Below are 19373 nucleotides of genomic sequence, written 5' to 3'. Positions count from 1 at the left end.
TCAAGATTTGGGGTTGCGAGGCTTTTGTGAGGCGCGAAACTCATGACAAGCTAGAACCCCGAAGCGAGAGGTGTATTTTCATCGGCTACCCACAAGGATCCTTCGGTTACCTTTTCTACAGACCTAGTGATAATGTGGTCTTTGTAGCAAGAAGAGGAGTCTTTCGAGAGAGAGAGTTTATAAGCCAAGGAGACAGTGGGAGGCAAATTGACCTTGAAGAACTTCAAGAGTCAAGTGGTGAAGGAACTTCAAACCCTAGCCCTCAACTTGAGGGAGGAAACTCCTATTGAGCCAATTGACGAATTTGTACCTCTGAGGCGTTCCACGAGAGTTAGTAATGCACCTGAGCATTACTATGGTTTCCATATTACTGCAGAAGGCGAGACACTTATTAGTCATGAGACACTAGTAGGTCTGGATGAGCCTAACAGCTACACGGAAGCCATGGCAGGCCCTGAGGCTGCTAAATGGAAAGAGGCTATGGATAGCGAGATACAATCCATGTATGACAATCAAGTTTGGAACTTGGTTGACCCATGTACCTGATCGTAAGGTTGTTGGGTGCAAATGGATCTTCAAGAAGAAGACTGACATGGATGGTAATGTACACACTTATAAGGCATGACTGGTTACAAAGGGTTATTCTCAAACTCTGGGAGTTGATTATGATGAAACGTTTTCACCAGTGGCCAAGATAAAGTCTATTAGGGTTCTGTTAGCCATTGCTGCATTTCATGACTATGAAATATGGCAAATGGATGTCAAAATGGCTTTCCTTAATGGATAGTTGGCTGAAGATGTTTACGTGGTTCAGCCAGTGGGTTTTCTCAGTACAGAGTACCCCAATAGAGTGTGTAAACTTGAGAAATCCATTTATGGATTGAAACAGGCACCTCGCAGATGGAATCTTTGCTTTGATGAGAAAGTCAAGGAATTTCACTTTTCTAGGAGTGAAGATAAATCTTGTGTCTATATCAAGGCTAGTGGGAGCATAGTCAGTTTTTTGGTACTGTATGTGGATGACATACTACTCATAGGAAATGACATCCCAACCCTACAGGAAGTAAAGTCTTGGCTTGGGAAGTGTTTCGCTATGAAAGACCTTGGTGAAGCTGCCTATATCCTAGGGATAAGGATTTTGAGAAACATGAGTAAAAGACTAATTGGACTTAGTTGAAGCACCTATGTAGACAAAGTGTTGAAAAGATTCAACATGTATAATTCCAAGAAAGGTGAGTTAACCATCTAGAGTAACGCCAGATTGAGTAAGACACAAAGCCCTAGTACTGAGGCTGAGATAGCAGAAATGAGTCGACTACCTTATGGTTCAGTTGTAGGATCGATCATGTATAGATCTATACACAAGTATCACGCTCTCCCTCTAAGAGATTATGGTATATAATACAGGACTTGAAATGCATACATATGAGTACGTTGAAGTTTGAATGTCTCACATTACTTGGTATAAGCAGATTTACGATAATAAAGAATTTACTTCTTTTGAAAGTATTTCGTTTCTCAAGATGTATATGTAAAATGTATGAATAACATGATAACTATACTCATTATAGTTTCTCAAAAAGTATGTTTCCATTTTGTAAGAACAACTTGGTGATATAATAGCCCTTTAAACATAAAGATATTTGTATCAAAACCCTATAAGAAAGATATTATAATTATGTTTATAAAACGATACTTTGACTTGTAATGTATTTGTATTCCCCCCATAAAACGTGAAAAGAATTGAAAAGTAGGGGTATGAACTCACTCGTTAAGTTTGAAGAGAGAGGCTAGGGTTGAGCAGAACTTCGACCGCAGAAGGTTGCGTCTTCGGGCTCTTCGGGGATCTCTGCAGCGTAAATCTTTCGTCGGGGGCTCGAGTGCGGAAACCGAGGTGAGGGAATGGTCTTTGGAGGTTAGAAGTATGGCAGAATGACTGAGGAATTGTGAATGTGTGCAAAAACTCGAAGCTTAACCTCTCTATTTATAGGCTGGAAATTCCCCGTACGCGGCGCGTACCTCCGAAGTACTCTGGGCGTACCTCGGTTACGCGGGGCGTAATAATGCGTCATGGCTTATGACTCGGGTCTAGCTAAGCGTAGAGGGGGCAGCCGATGGGACTCGACTCTGGGCCTAGTACGGGGGCGTACTCTCATATTACACGGGGCGTAATTCTGGCTTCCGACTTCTAAATTCCGTAACTTTTGCGTACGAGCTCCTTTTTTCGTGTTCTTTATATCCACGCGTAGGTGAGATTATGCTCTACAACTTTCATTTAGACTTCGTCGGATAGTTTTGACTTTATTTTTAATGATATAATTTTAATAGGCCGGGCCTCCTAAAGTCCGTTAAAAATTCATAGGTCCTTTATTCGACGTCGGTTTTCGTTTGTTTTTTTATTGTTTGATTACTACTTTGGAGAACTTCAACTTTCGTTTAGGTGGCGATAGCTAAATAACACTCAATCTTCAGTTTGAGTTTCTAGCCCTCCACTACTGTTACGAAACTTAGGAAATTCGTAACTTCTTCATACGAAGTCCAATTTGGGCGATCTTTTTATGCACGCTCACCTTTCAACGAGATCTACGACTTTTGTTTAGCTACTTAAGGCTAAAATGCATTTTATTGAGATTTTACTTTTTACGTCAAATAATGTTTTAACGGCGTGTCGTAAATATACGAGTGGTTATAATTTCTTCAATATAACCCGGTTTTGAGCGTTCTCTATGTTTTTGGAAACCTTGGCATGATATCTAATATTTGATGCAACACAACTTAGATAAATAAACGCCTTTATTTTTTAGGTTAATTTCGTTGTATTTGACTTTTGAGCATTACAATGCTTTTGGAAAATATAGGGTTGTCACATCATCCCCCTGTTAAGGGAATTTCGTCCCGAAATTTAATCTAAGATAGAGTTTATAGTTTTAGGAAAAAGATGCGGGTACTTTTGTTGCATCTGATCCTCGCGTTCCCAGATGTATTCAGGTCCTCGCTTGGTGTTCCAGCGGACCTTTACAATAGGTATGCGGCTTTGTTTAGTCCTTTTGATATCCCGATCCATTATCTCTACTGGTTCCTCTACTAATTGGAGGTTTTCATTTATTGCAATTTCGTCTAGAGGGACGACAAGGGTTTCGTCGGATAAGCACTTCTTTAGGTTTGATACGTGAAAGGTAGGGTGTACGTTGTGGAGCTCCTGAGGTAGTCTAAGTTTGTAAGCCACTGGACCGATCCTGGGAAGGATCTTGAATGGTCCGATGTATCTAGGGTTCAGTTTCCCACGTTTTCCGAAGCGTATTAAACCTTTCCAAGGCGAGACTTTGAGTAGGACATGGTCTCCAACCTGGAATTCCAAGGGTTTTCCTCTCTTATCTGTGTAACTCTTTTGTCTATCCCTTGATGCTTTTAAGCGTTGTCGGATTTGAACAATCTTCTCCGTAGTTTCCCTTATGATTTCTGGTCTAGTGAGCGTGTTGTCAGTTGCTTGTCCTTTTGCTAGTTGTGTGTCCCCCACTTCGGCCCAGCACAAAGGTGACCTGCACTTGCGGCCATAGAGGGCTTCGAACGGAGCAGCTTTGATACTGGTGTGGTAGCTATTGTTGTACGAGAACTCGACCAAGGGTAGGTGTGTGTCCCATGCTTTGCCAAAATCGATTACGCAAGCTCTCAGCATGTCTTCTAGGGTTTGTATGGTTCTCTCGCTCTGGCCGTTGGTTTGTGGGTGATAAGCGGTACTCATGTCTAGTCTTGTCCCCAAAGCTTTTTGTAGCGACTGCCAGAACCTTGAGGTGAATCTACTATCTCGGTCCGAGATAATGGATATGGGCACACCATGCAGTCGTACAATTTCTGTGAGGTATGTCCTTGTTAATTTCTCCAATTTATCCGTCTCTTTGATCGGTAGGAAATGCGCTGACTTAGTTAACCTGTCGACAATTACCCAAATGGTGTCGAGTCCGCTTGTTGTTTTGGGTAATTTGGTTATGAAATCCACGGTTATCCGCTCCCACCTCCATTTGGGTATTTCTGGTTGTTGTAATAAACCCGAAGGCTTTTGGTATTCCACCTTGACTTTGGCACATTTCAGGCATTTGCTCACGTAGGTAGGAATTTTGGCTTTCATGTTCGGCCACCAGTACAACTTCTTGAGGTCGAGATACATCTTATCGGAGCCAGGATGTATGGAGTATCGTGTCTTATGGGCTTCGTCCATGATGATTTCTCTGAATCTACCAAACTTCGGTATCCAAATTCGATCCATGAAATAACGAACTCCGTCGCTCTTGGTCTCAAGGGTTTTATCCATTCCCCTTAGGGCTTCTCCTGTCACATTTTCAGATTTCAAGGCTTCCATTTGGGCTTCCTTGATTTGCGCGGACAGGTGTGAATGGATCGTCATAGTTAGGGACTTCACTCGGCGACCTGAGTATTCCTTCCGACTGAGTGCATCAGCCACTACATTAGCCTTTCCGGGGTGATATCGAATTTCGCATTCGTAATCACTTAGTAGCTCTACCCATCGTCTCTGTCTCATGTTGAGTTCTTTCTGGTTGAGGATATGTTGGAGGATTTTATGATCGGTGAAGATTGTACATTTTGTGCCGTAGAGGTAGTGCCTCCATATCTTCAGGGCGAAGACGACTGCCCCTAGTTCAAGATCGTGCGTTGTGTAGTTCACTTCGTGCGTCTTAAGTTGCCTTGAAGTGTAGGCGATGACCTTTCCTCTTTGAATTAAGACACACCCAAGTCCTTGGTTTGATGCATCACAATAGACCACGAAGTCCTCCGTTCCCTCTGGCAGGGTTAGGATGGGCACACTACATAAGGCTTGTTTTAGTGTCTGAAATGCGCTGTCTTGTTTTTCTCCCCAGTCGAAGGTCACATTTTTCTGAGTTAGTGTGGTAAGTGGCTTGGCAATCTTTGAAAAGTTCGGTATGAATCTTCGGTAATACCCGGTGAGTCCCAAAAATTGCCGGATTTTTGTAGGGGTCCTTGGAGTAGTCCAACTATCTATTGCCTTTATCTTGGAAGGGTCCACGTGTATTCCTTCTTTTCTTACAACGTGTCCTAGGAAATCCACTTCCCGAATCCAAAATTTGTGCTTGGAAAATTTTGCGTAAAGTTTCTCTGCCCTTAATGTTTCCAGTACTTGGCAGAGATGTTGGTTGTGTTCTTCCTAGCTTCTTGAATAGATGAGTATATCATCTATGAACATGATCACGAATTATCCATGAAGGGACGACATACTCGGTTCATCAAGTCCATGAACACTGCTGGAACATTTGTCAATCCGAAGGGCATTACCACAAATTCGTAGTGAGCATAACGTGTTCGGAAAGCCGTTTTGGGGATGTCTCCTTCCAGTACTCGCAGTTGGTGATAACCAGATCTTAGATCGATCTTTGAGAAGTAGCTTGCTCCCTGTAGTTGGTCGAATAGATCGTCTATGCGCGATAAAGGATATCGGTTCTTGATCGTCAGTTTGTTCAGCTCCCGATAATCGATGCACATGCGAAAGGATCCGTCCTTCTTTTTCACGAATAGGACTGGTGCTCCCCATCGTGAGAAGCTCGGTCTGATGAATCCTTTGCTTAGCAGTTCGTTTAATTGACTGGACAGTTCTTGCATCTCGACTGGGGCTAAACGGTAAGGTGACTTTGCTACTGGGGTAGCTCCGGGGATTAAGTCGATTCTGAATTCGACTTGACGTTCCGGTGGGATTCCTGGAAGATCTTCTGGGAAAATATCTGGGAAGTTGCAGACTTCTAGAATGTCTTTAATGTTCTTTGGTTCTTGTTTCTGGTCTACTACGTGGGCTAGAAAGTCTTGGTATTCCTTACGAAGATATTTTTGTGCTTTAATACAGGAAATGATTTGTAAATTTGAACTAGGTTTGTCGCCATAAATGACAAGAGTTTCGCCGTTTGGCAGATTTAGGCGAACAACCCTTTCATGACAAAGGATATCGGCATGGTGAAGGCTCAACCAGTCCATACCGATGATGACATCGAAACTTCTTATGGAAATGGGCATAAGATCGACTCGAAACAAGCACTCGTTTAAATTTAGTGTGCACCCTACGTATAAATTGTTTGCGTTTTCTGTTTTACCGTTTACCATTTCTACAGTGAATATTTTATTGAGTGGTTGGGGTTTTTGACTAAGTAGGTGTTTGAATTTATGACTCACAAAACTTCTCTCCGCTCCGCAGTCAAAGAGTATGCATGCATAAATGTTGTTGAGTAGAAACGTACCCATAACCACCGTGGGGTCTGCTATTGCTTCATTCTGTCCTACTACCAGTCTCTCTGCACCCATAACACGTCTGGCTTACTCCAGTACCAGAAACTTGAGTGATTGGTCGTGCCGGTGCTCTACAGATACGGGCTGTGTGCCCTTTCCTGTCACAGTTCATGCAGTGCATCTCGCGGCAAATACCGTGGTGATGGTAGTTGCACTTGTTGCACTTGGGCAGATTCCCCGCATATGGTTTTGTTGGCGCAGGGGCAGCAGGAGTTGTGGTGGGGGTAGTAGCAGCATGAACCGCAACCATTTGCTTCTTTGAAGGTTCTTGCGAAGTTTGCCCTCTTCTCTTGTTCCAGAATTTCTTGTTGTTGTTGTTGTTGTTGGCATTGATCTCATTGTTGCTGTTCCCTTTGGTTGGTTCAGCCATGATAGTCGTGACTCCCTGACAGACACCATGATCAACGAGAGATTGTGCTAGTTCCTTGGCGCTGGCGAAGGTCATGGGTTTGGAAGCTAACACACTTCCTCGAAGTTGGGGTGATAGTCCCCAGATGTATCTCTCGACCTTTTGGCTTTCCAGGGTTAACATTCCTGGGCAAAGTGTTATTAACTCACTGAACCTGTTGGTGTAACCTGCTATGTCCGAACGTGCCATCGAAAGGTTCCACAGTTCCTGTTCAAGCTTCTGAATCTCGCCTCTTGGGCAGTATTCTCGAAGGAGCATTCGTTTCAGGTTTTCCCAACCCATGGAGTTCGCCACCACTAGGGTTAGTGTCTGGACGTGGCCGTTCCACCATGTCAGGGCGCATTCAGAGAAAGTAAAAGCAGCAAACTTTACTTTGCTTTCTTCAGGGCATGCGCAGATTTCGAATACAACTTCCGTTTTCTCTATCCATTGAGATAGAGCCAATACTCCCCCAGTCTGATAAAAGGGAATAAGTTTTCTGTTGGTGAAGTCTTTGTAAGTGCATACCACTGAACGGCCTTGGCCTTGGCCATTTGTAAAGTTGTTTGTTCCTCCCCCCGATCTGTTGTTGCTCATTTGAGCCATCGCTGCGGTTACAGCAGCGGTTACAGCAGTCTGGAACATAACGGCATCAATAATTGGAGGGGGTGGTGGAGGTGGTGTTGAAGTTGAGTTTCTGCGTGTTGCTCTACGAGGAGGCATGTTCTGGTAGAGAAAATAAGAATGAATACTATAAGTTTCTAATGTTTGGACAATAGTGTGTTAGTTGTAATTTGTAATTTGTTTTGACCTTAGTTTATGGTTTTCAAGGCTGGCATAGAAATTTTTAGTTAACCCATAAGTTTCCGAGAGGTATTATAAAGAAGTACTTCATATTAATATATATATATATATATATATATATATATATATATATATATATATATATATATATATATATATATATATATATATATATATTGGTCACACCGTGGTGTGTTACATGTCTTGCTTGGAAAATTTTGACCTACCTAGAGGTCTCCGACTATAGTTACAAGAGGAAATAAGCGAAAAGAAAAAAAAAACTTTTATCCGAAATCCTATTCTATAACAAAATTGTTGGGGCTTGAACAAGCTCTACTTGCGGCGTTTGGAGCTAGATTCGGCATCCGACCGTTTGACTCCCATCAGTCGCCTCTCGAGATCTGCTTGTTGTTCCTTCATCTCTCTTATTTCTGCCAGAGCCGTTATCATTTGGTTCTGAAGTGTCCCCGTGTAGATTTGGGTATTCTCATGTAGTCCTTCCAAACGGCGGATCTCAGCGGCGTTACCCTGGGTAGCAGCATTGATTTAGCAAACTCTGGTTGCTTGCTGGTCCGCCTGGTAGTTCTGGTTAGCTATAGCGTTCACGACGACAGGAAGTGCTCGATCAGCTGAGCCTCCCCCACTGACGTTTTAAAAATCTCGGCACATGCCGAAAGGAGGGCGTAGACCTTGCTGGCGGCTCCAGTAGTAGAGGTGACTTCCCCAGATGGGGATGGGTCCCGGTTGATATGGTCTGATTACGGGAGGATGAGGGATGGGAGGGTCGATTACATTCGGCTCGGAGTCTGTCCCGCTAGAAATTTCCTCGATCTCTTCATCGACTTCGAATTCCTCTCCGACTTCGACTTCGAATTCTTCTTCGATAACCCCTTCGGGTTCTTCCTCGAACTCCTCCTCGATTTCTTCTGGGTCTTCCTCCGGGTCCTCTTCTATCTAACCGCCGTTGCCTTGGTTTGGGTAGTAGGGATCTCCTGGTAAATGGAATCCGGCCATATATCTGTACTAGGATAGAGGTATGAGAATTTTATAAGAAAAGAAATTTATATTTTTACGAATTACTAATTTAACTACATTTTTACGGAGCACCATTATTTTATTGTACAACTATTTAACAATACTCCTATAGTATTTCAAATTGGCGAATCTAAAATAATTTGTATTTGGTAAGTTTTTGGCTTGCTGTCCACTATGACCATTCCTCGACGTACGTTGGTCAAATCCAGGATAAATATAGTTCATCAGGCTATATTTATTCTCGATTTGATTACATACCTCGAGGCACAATCATAGTGTCACAACTTGCCATAAGACTTTATTAGAAAACTTTTCATAATACGAGACTGATGCATGCATGTAAAACATATGTATATTGTTTATGAAAATACTTTGTCAGAGGGTTTTTGGTCCCCTTTGTATTTATAGTTTGTATATCTTATGTGGTTCGATATACTTAGTTCACTATAAACAATGCTCTGATACCAATCTGTCACACCCCCAAACCAGAATGGCGGAAACATTCGAGGGTGGATGACTTCACGTAGTATCACAACAATTGAATATTGTAAAGAAAGTAAGACAACCATCATATATATAATGAAAACGTATATTGTTGCGTTATACATATTAGCAAAAGAATATTACAATATGATGATAATGTTCAATAATAAAACATCCTTAGTGTTCCTCCTCCAAAAGCTGGTAGTTACCTGTATTACTGATTCCCTGAGAAATACAAGTGGTTTTGAAAAAGTGTCAACAATTAAGTTGGTGAGTTCATGAAGGTTTCGAGTTGAAAAGTATATCCTTTTTGGTAGCAATTCGGTAAAACGAGGTTTTCAGAAAATCCGATATTTTCTATAAATGATTCGAAAAGTTTCCAGAGTTGATATGTATTGGTATCTTTCGTACTTGAATGACAAAGACAACTTTGTATGAAAATAAAGTAGAAAACTGCAATGCACATATGAATCTCGTAAATCAATCTTGTTTTTATACTTTTATTTGAGTTTTATAACCATACTAATGACACTGACAGCCTGTAACAACATTCTTCAGGTGTTGTAGTGTTATGACATTTGTCACCCCAGACCTGCCGGTCTAACTATAGCTAATAGTTTAGGTGCGGGGTTGTCAATCCCGTATAGATCTATACACAAGTATCACGCTCTCCCTCTAAGAGATTATGGTATATAATACAGGACTTGAAATGCATACATACGAGTACGTTGAAGTTTGAATGTCTCACATTACTTGGTATAAGCAGATTTACGATAATAAAGACTTTACTTCTTTTGAAAGTATTTCGTTTGTCAAGATGTATATGTAAAATGTATGAATAACTTGATAACTATACTCATTATAGTTTCTCAAAAAGTATGTTTCCATTTTGTAAGAACAACTTGGTGATATAATAGCCCTTTAAACATAAAGATATTTGTATCAAAACCCTATAAAGATATTATAATTATGTTTATAAAACGATACTTTTACTTGTAATGTACTTGTATTCCCCCGCTAAAACGTGAAAAGAATTGAAAAGTAGGGGTATGAACTCACTCGTTAAGTTTGAAGAGAGAGGCTAGGGTTGAGCAGAACTTCGACCGCGGAAGGTTGCGTCTTCGGGCTCTTCGGGGATCTCTGCAGCGTAAATCTTTCGTCGGGGGCTCGAGTGTGGAAACCGAGGTGAGGGAATGGTCTCTGGAGCTTAGAAGTATGGCAGAATGACTGAGGAATTGTGAATGTGTGCAAAAACTCGAAGCTTAACCTCTCTATTTATAGGCTGGAAATTCCCCGTACGCGGCGCGTACCTCCGAAGTATGTTGGGCGTACCTCGATTACGCGGGGCGTAATAATGCGTCATGGTTTACGACTCTGGGACTCGACTCTGGGCCTAGTACGAGGGGCTTACTCCCAGATTACGCGGGGCATAATTCTGACTTCCGACTTCTAAATTCCGTAACTTTTGCATACGAGCTCCATTTTTCGTGTTCTTTATATCCACACGTAGGTGAGATTATGCTCTACAACTTTCATTTAGACTTCGTCGACTAGTTTTGATTTATTTTTAATGATATAATTTTAATAGGTCGGGCCTCCTAAAGTCCGTTAAAAATTCATAGGTTCTTTATTCGACGTCGGTTTTCGTTTGTCTTTTTATCGTTTTATTACTACTGTGGAGATCTTCAACTTTCGTTTATGTGGCGATAGCTAAATAACACTCAATCTTCAATTTGAGTTTTTAGCCCTCCACTACTGTTACGAAACTTAGGAAATTCGTAACTTCTTCATACGAAGTCCAATTTGGGCGATCTTTTTATGCACGCTCACCTTTCAACGAGATCTACGACTTTTGTTTAGATACTTAAGGCTAAAATGCATTTTATTGAGATTTTACTTTTTACGTCAAATAATGTTTTAACGGCGTGTCGTAAATATACGAGTGGTTATAATTTCTTCAATATAACCCGGTTTTGAGCGTTCTCTATGTTTTTGGAAACCTTGGCATGATATCTAATATTTGATGCAACACAACTTTGATAAATAAACGCCTTTATTTTTTAGGTTAATTTTGTTGTACTTGACTTTTGAGCATTACAATGCTTTTGGAAAATATAGGGTTGTCACACGTTCTGGGGCGGAGGACGTCATTTACAGTATCACAACAATGAAAAGTAGTAAACAAGCAACAACATCATCCAATGTATTAATAATATAATTTTAATACAATTGTGTTCTATCAATATATAACAGACACTAAAGAATAAATCAAAATGAAAGATGGTCTTGAATGACCACCATCTTCCCTGAACCTTCATCGGTACCTGTCTATGGTTGACCTGAGGATACAAGTTATTTTGAAAGAGAGTATCAACTTTAAAGCTGGTGAGATCATAAGTATTTTAGTGTCTTAATTTGTATGTAAGTATTTGTATGTATATGAACTGTAAGTATTGAAAATGTATATGAACTATAAGTATTGTAAGTGTATATGAACTGTAAGTATGAAAATGTTTTGTGTGATCCTAGGAATCTCTATGTTTCCTACTAATCGTATCCTTCTACCAAGGCATCTAGTGTCTGTGTGTGTGGCTCTTGTAAGAGTATGCATTTTCCCAAATCTAACTATCAGTAACCAAAAATATAGTTTCAACATTACCGTGCGTCGTGTGAATGTTCACGAAGTGAATGTAATGGGAAAATGAAATAGTACTATGGTGTAGTGTCGGACTACAACCGTACTAGTTACCTTAAGTCTAGGGTAATTCTTCTAAGTATTGTAGTATTTGTAATAAATGACTACTTATGTACTCATATTGCCTTATTTGAGGGATAAAGTATAATGTGACTGCTAGATCCCAGGCTAGACGCTCCCCTGTCAAAGGGATTTTGAGACCTTTACACGCCCATGCATATATGCACGTCGTAAACATGCACATTACTATGATTATGTATACCCGATATAACTATCACAATGCGTTGCGATTCATCGGTATAGTTAGATCCTGAACTTGTTCTGTGCTATAGCACCTAGTGACGTCTGTCCTATTGTCGTATATGTAAGCATACTCATGTAAGTGTAATCATGTAAATGTACTCATGTAGATGTATCTATGTAAATGTATAGTAATGTACTGTAATGTTCTATGCGTGCTAGCTGTAATGTGTGTTCTCTCTCTATCTAGCATGTATAGTAATGTACTCTAATGTTCTACATGTGCTAGTTGTAATGTTTGTTCTCTCTCTATCTAGCATGTATAGTAATGTACTGTGTGTACTAGCTGTAATGTATGTTCTCTCTATATAGCAAGTATTGACTCATGAATGAACTGACTCGTTGTATGATATTGTGTTCTAATAATAGTTCTACTATCTTCCTAAACTACCCATATGGTAGCTTACTAGTAATATAACTTATATGTATGAACACGGAATTATACCCTTGCTACCCAAGGGCATTGGATGAACTGGAAGAACCTTTATGACTGTATATGTACATATGATATATAACTAATATTTAAACAACCTTTGGACGGATACTCGATGTCCCACCAGACCACATCTCAAGCGCAAAAAGGAAATAGGGTGGATAGCCTTCCTAAGTCTTTTAAACATTTCTTATATAACTATAGGCATGCAATTGATAATATAAAAGCATAAAATAAGTTTAGTAAAACCTTTGAACATAATTATTATCTAAGAAAAGATCGACTTGATGTCAATCCATAAAACGTTTTGAAAGCATGGGTTTGATAAAATAGTTTAAGTATAAAGAAACATTTTTTTTGAAACACAATTGTAAATGAGATTGAAATGAAACATACAGAGTAAAATCTACAGTTTAAAAAGGATTTTTAAACATATAAAGTATTTATGAAGATCATTTGAAGGAAACTGTTTGTTAAAACGGCTAATGAATAGTAAATCATTTTAATGCTGCTTATTAATCACATGTGATTGATATAATAAGTAGCATGATTCTACTTGTATCCCCGCTTAAAGCATTTAAAAACATTTAAAACATTGATTAAGGGGTATGAACTCACCTATTCTGGGTGATACAGATGACTTGAAGAGGTAGGACTGCTAGTTGTCAATTGAAGTCTTGAACACACTCTATGATCCTAGTTAACATATAATATCACATATATGTAGCAAATTAGTCTATAAACAACTAATAAATAAGTCAAGACACCCTAGGACATGCTAAACACCTTTATCAAGTGTTCTTAGCCTCTAGGATTGTATCTAAGTGTTTGTAGGGGAAGCTATTGTGTGTAGGGTTCAAGGAAAACTCCATAAGGGAGTTCACGACCCTAATGGCACTACCAAATGATTTTACGGTCGTAAAATCATGAGTTTATGGCCGTAAGCTCATACTTATGTGTCCATTTGATGTTTGATGCATTTCAAGGCCCTAAGAAGGAATTCTACTTAATGGCTTGATCTATGGAAGAGTTTAGGGCATTATATAACTCCTTTTAGGAGTTTACGGCCCTGGGACCAAATCCCATGGAGATTATGGCTGTGATCTCCCTTGGATGGGTGTTTTTGGTGTTTTCAAGTCCCTAATTTTACTTGGAACTAAACTAGGCTAGTGTACATGGCTTTAGAAAAGGTTATAGCACCATTTGGACCTATTGTTTGGAGTTCACGACCCTGGAACTTCTTGGGCCGTGAACACCTTACTCTTGGTGTTCTAATGGTGTTTGCTAGTCCTAAAAACATTAGGGTACCTGTCTAAACTAGTCTCTTGGCTTAAGGAAGGCTTTTAGGGCATTTTGACACCATAAAATGGAATTCGCGGCCCAAGAACATCCTTGGCCATGAACTCACTTCTAGCCTTTGTTTCTTAATGATTTTGTGGCCTAAACATGTCATGGTAGTTTCTAGGTTGAGTTCCATGGCTTGGAGGGAAATTGAGCACACTTTGGCCCTTATAAAAGAGTTTACTCCCCAAGGTGTTCTTGGGCGGTAAACTCTCAGATCTTAGTGTTTTCCTATGATTTCTAGTTTATTAAGCATATAAGAAGCTTTAAAACAACACTAGATAGAAGTAATCACTTTCTAGAACGAAAGTCTGAAGATCCTTGAGAGAGAATTCGGCTTTTCTCTAGTTGGAAATGTAACAAATGAATAAATATGGTTCAGAATTGTATATATAGTCCTGGGATTTTTGGCAGAAAATGTTTTATTCCTGAAATGAACTTTAATATCATAGAGTTTTAGAATAACCGTGCTGCACAAGACCGTAGTGCATCCACTCTCCTGATATCTCCTTAAGTGTTAATCCTGAACTACTCAAACTTATACCCAAAAGTTTGGAAATTCTCTGTAATTGTTCTAATCTTCTACTGACTTGATATGGTTTGTACAGAATGGAAATTTCGGGTTGTCACATATGATCTCAAAACATGAAGAAGTTTGAGATAACTTTGTGAAGTGATCTCGGAGCACGACGGTTCTGAGATGAATTTTGAAAATGATCTCGGAGCATAAAGGTTCCAAGATGAATAGTCATAAGATACTTCAAAGATTAGAATGAAAACTCTTATACATAAAATAGAGTACGGGATTGCACAGACTCGGACAGAATATTAGAGGTAAAGGATAGGAAGATCTTAGTGGGCTGATGCTAAATATATTGTGATACTCTGTCACACCCCAAAACCAAGAACGGTGGAAACGTTCCGGGGTGGAGGATGTCATGTGAAGTATCATAACAGTGTAATGTAGTAAACAAGCAACAACATCATCCAGTACATTAAAAGTAACGTTTTAATACATGTGTGTTCTTTCATAATGTACAACAATAAAATGAATAATCAAAATAAGGCGAGTCTTTTTTGTGCTCCATCCTCTCAAAAACCTGGCCATCGCACCTGTCTAAGTTATGACCTGAGAATACAAGTTATTTTGAAAGCGAGTATCAGGTTTAAATCTGGTGAATTCATAAGTATTTAAGTGTCATTGTCTTGCTTACTAAAAGTTGTTTTAAAAGTCATGTAAACCTTTAAATGAAAGTGTTGATGTAAGTATGAAAAGCCCTAGAAAATCCCTTATTTTCTATTAGTTTGGGATGTATTCTTCTACCAAGACCCGAATGTTTTGTTATGACAATGTAGTCTTCTACCAAGACCCGAATGTTTTGTTATGACAATGTAGTCTTCTACCAAGACCCGAATGTTTTGTTATTACAATGTAGTCTTCTACCAAGACCCGAATGTTTTGTTATGATAATGTAGTCTTCTACCAAGACCCGAATGTTTTGTAAGTAAAATGATAGTTTTTACTTTCTATTGACTAGTATTAAAAGTACTTAGTCTAACTCTTTGTTTAGGTGAATGTATCACAAAATAAAGTAAAATAGGAAAATAATATGATAGTCTTCTACCATGACTTAAATGTTCTGTAAGTAAAATGATAGTTTTTCCTTTCTATTGACTAGTACTAAAAGCACTTAGTCTAACTCATCGTTTATGTGAATATATCACAAAATAAAGTAAAATAGGAAAATAATATGATAGTCTTCTACCAAGACTTAAATGTTCTTTAAGTAAAATGATAGCTTTTCCTTTCTATTGACTAGTACTAAAAGTGCTTAGTCTAACTCATCGTTTATGTGAATATATCACAAAATAAAGTAAAATAGGAACATAATATGATAGTCTTCTACCAAGACATAAATGTTCTGTAAGTAAAATGATAGCTTTTCCTTTTTATTGAGTAGTACTAAAAGTGTTTAGTATAACTCATCGTTTATGTGAATATATCACAAAATAAAGTAAAATAGGAAAATAATATGATAGTCTTCTACCAAGACTTCAATGTTCTGTAGGTAAAATGATAGCTTTTCCATTCTATTGACTAGTACTAAAAGTGCTTAGTCTAACTCATCGTTTATGTGAATATATCACAAAATAAAGTAAAATAGGAAAATAATATGATAGTCTTCTACCAAGACTTAAATGTTCTTTATGTAAAATGATATCTTTTCCTTTCTATTGACTAGTACTAAAAGTGCTTAGTCTAACTCATCGTTTATGTGAATATATCACAAAATAAAGAAAAGTAGGAAAAATATAATCATGTAAGTGTTATTCCTGGGTGACCAGGATTAACACGACATCGCCAAAGCGAAAGGTATACCCTAATGAACATCCGAAGATTGCCCACTCATCCTTTGTAGCGGCAGCATGGTGGAGGGAGGGTTAGTCCTGTATCAGCGTTAACCTAATAATGATCCGAAGACTTTCATCTCATCAACTATTGCAACAACAGGATGGAGGAATGGTTAGTTTCGTGGCCGACTCCTAATACAAGCGTTAACCTACTGATCATCCGAAGATTTTCATCTCATCCTCTGTTGCAACAACAGGATGGAGGAATGGTTAGTTCCGATATCAATCTATCTATGATAAATGATAACCGTAGACATCGGTAGATGTTCATCACCCAGTAGTGCTAACAGCTGCGTTCCAGAATGGTTAGTCCCGTCTAGACATCCCATCGAACAGGGATAGGCAGGAAAATTTACACAGAAGGTACGGATAAATCTTCCTAATAACTCTAGGTACAAGTATCCAGGTAAGTGAATACAGGATAATGTATCTAAGTAATAGTACTCATGTATGGTATTCATGTAACCGTATTCAGATAAATGTAGTTATGTAAACGTACTCATGTATCATGTAATCCTAAGTAATTGTACTCATGTATCATGTAAGGGAATGGTATAGACTCATGAATGAACTGACTCTTGTGTGATTCCTTGAAATAGGAATAATGTTTTGTTTCTTATAACTATCCCTATGATAATTAACTGGAAAGTAATTGGTTGTTCAAGTAGATTTATGCACCCTCGATACACCAGGGTGTGGGAAATTAAACGAAGGATGGAAACTATAACATCAATACATATATAAGAACATATGAGTATAAGTGTAGTTTCGTTCAAAAAGGTAAAAATAATGGTTTTGCAAGATGTCTAGGAGTTTTGAACAATAATTAAAAGTGACTTGATGTCATTTTAATAAACATTTCAAAACTAATACTTTTGTTATCAAGGTATTTTAAGATAGAAAACCATTTCATGTGTCACCTTTTGAAGTATGTGAAATCTACTGAGTGAAAACACAGTTATAAAATACATAAGATTGATTTAATAACATATTGTTTTCTACTTGTATCCCCCCCCCCCTACTAAAGCATTTAAAATCATTTAAAACGTTGATTAAAGGGTATGAACTCACCTGTAGATGGTGGTTCGGATGAACTGGACGGCATAGGATTGCTAGGTGTCAAGTGAGGACTTGTACACACACTGCGATCCTAATGAACATATAACCACATATATATGCACTCAATTAGTCTTAAATTACTAATTGATAAAGTTAAGACATCCTAGACATAATAAACACTTTATATAAGTGTTTTAAGCCCTAAGGATTGCATCTAAGCTATTGTGGGACAAGGCACTTCTGTTTAGGGCTCCAAAGGACCCCATATACGAGTTTACTCCCCATATACCATCACACATGGAGTTTACAGTTGTAAACTCTTGAGTTTACGGCTGTAAACTCCAAGACTCAATGTCTTTGGTTGTTTTAAGGTGTTAAATAATCCCTAGAATTATTCCAACTTGGTGGTTAAGTCCTTGGAAGGGTTTAAGGCATAGAAATACTCCATTTAGGATTTTACGTCCCTAAGGCCATTTCCCTTAGAGTTTACGGCCGCAAACTCTAAAGGATGGGTGTTTTTGATGCTTTCAAGTCTCTTGCACAAGTGGTATAGGTTCTAGACTTTTATTCCAAGCATATTAACGCCTTAGGCACACTTTGGTGCCTTTGTTTGATGTTCATGGCCCAAGAACCTTATTTGGGCCGTGAACTCACTTAAAGGGGTGATTTTGATGTGTTTTAGTCCTTCAATTAAGTGGGAACAATTCCATGTAAATGTCTAGGGTTTAGGTGCCTTAAAAGCACCCTTTGATCCTTTTTATTGGAGTTCACGGTCCAAGATCCTCTTGGGCCGTGAACTCCCATGTGTTTGTGTTTCTTGGTTTTTTTCTTGTCCCTAATACACATACAAATGAGTCTAAGGCAGTAGCATAACACAAGGGTCGGTCTAGGCTTTGTTTCGGGAGTTTACCGCCCAAGAACACCTTGGGGAGTAAACTCCTAAATCTAGTGATTTAGCCTTTTAAATCATGTTATAAACACATATTAAGCTTTCTAACACTACTAGAAAGAGGTACTCACGATTTGGGATAAAAACCCGAAGATCCATGAGAGAGAAAATGGCTTTTCTCTAGTTGGAAATGCGAATAATGAATGAATTTGGTTCAGAATTCTATTTATAGTCCTGAGATATTTTTGTCAGAAAATATTTTTATTCCCAAAATGATCTCTAATATAATAGAGTGTTGGAATAACAGTGTTGCACAAAACCCTAGTGCACCCATTCTCCAGATATTTCCTGAAGTGTGAACCCTGAATTACTCAAACATACACGGAAAAAGTCTTAAAATTAACTGTGACTGCTATAACTTCTATTGAAGTGATATTGTTTGTACAGAATGGAAATTTCGGGTTGTCACATACTCTGAGACAAGAAGGATCTGATCTCGGACATAGAAATAGATGAAAGCTCAATACCATTTTGGACATGAATTCCAAGATTATCTTCTTATTGTAATTATGAAGTAAATTTCTAGGTGAGGTTAATACCAATGTGACTATATTGATCATGAACTTCAAAAAACATAGTGATCTGAACAAATTAGGACTGGAAAAAAGTGGTTAGACAAAAAGACATGTAAAATAATCCTATTTATTCTGATAGGCAACAGTTCTAGGATAAGATAAAAATTGACTTCAGAACTATTTTAGTTTCTGGTGTTGCCATCAAAGAGTGCAAACCTCTTCAAAGAATTGAGGATCAGGCATCATGATACCCATTTTGTTCAGAAAATCATTGAATTTGGTTTCATCTAATGTCTTAGTAAAAACATTAGCAATTTTGTCGTCAGATGGAACAAAAATAAGTTTGATGTCACCATTTAAAACATGATCTTTAATAAAGTGGTACCATATGTCGATGTGCTTCCTCATAGAGTGCTGAATTGGATTGTGTGAGATGGTAATGTCACTTTGTGAATCACAATAGATTGGGATTTATTGAAACCGGTAACCATAGTCCAAGAGCTGTGATTTCATCCAAAGAACATAAGTTGTGCAACTAGCAGCAACAATGTATTCCGCTTCGGCTGTTGAGAGTGCAAGGCAATTCTGTTTCTACGATGACCAGCTAACCAAACGACCACCTAAGAATTGACAACCACCAGATGTGCTTTTTC

This window comes from Lactuca sativa, chromosome 5, assembly GCF_002870075.4.
Source record: "Lactuca sativa cultivar Salinas chromosome 5, Lsat_Salinas_v11, whole genome shotgun sequence".
Lineage (NCBI taxonomy): Eukaryota > Viridiplantae > Streptophyta > Magnoliopsida > Asterales > Asteraceae > Lactuca > Lactuca sativa.
The sequence above is the reverse complement of the archived record's forward strand: the minus strand, read 5'-3'. Positions refer to the sequence as shown.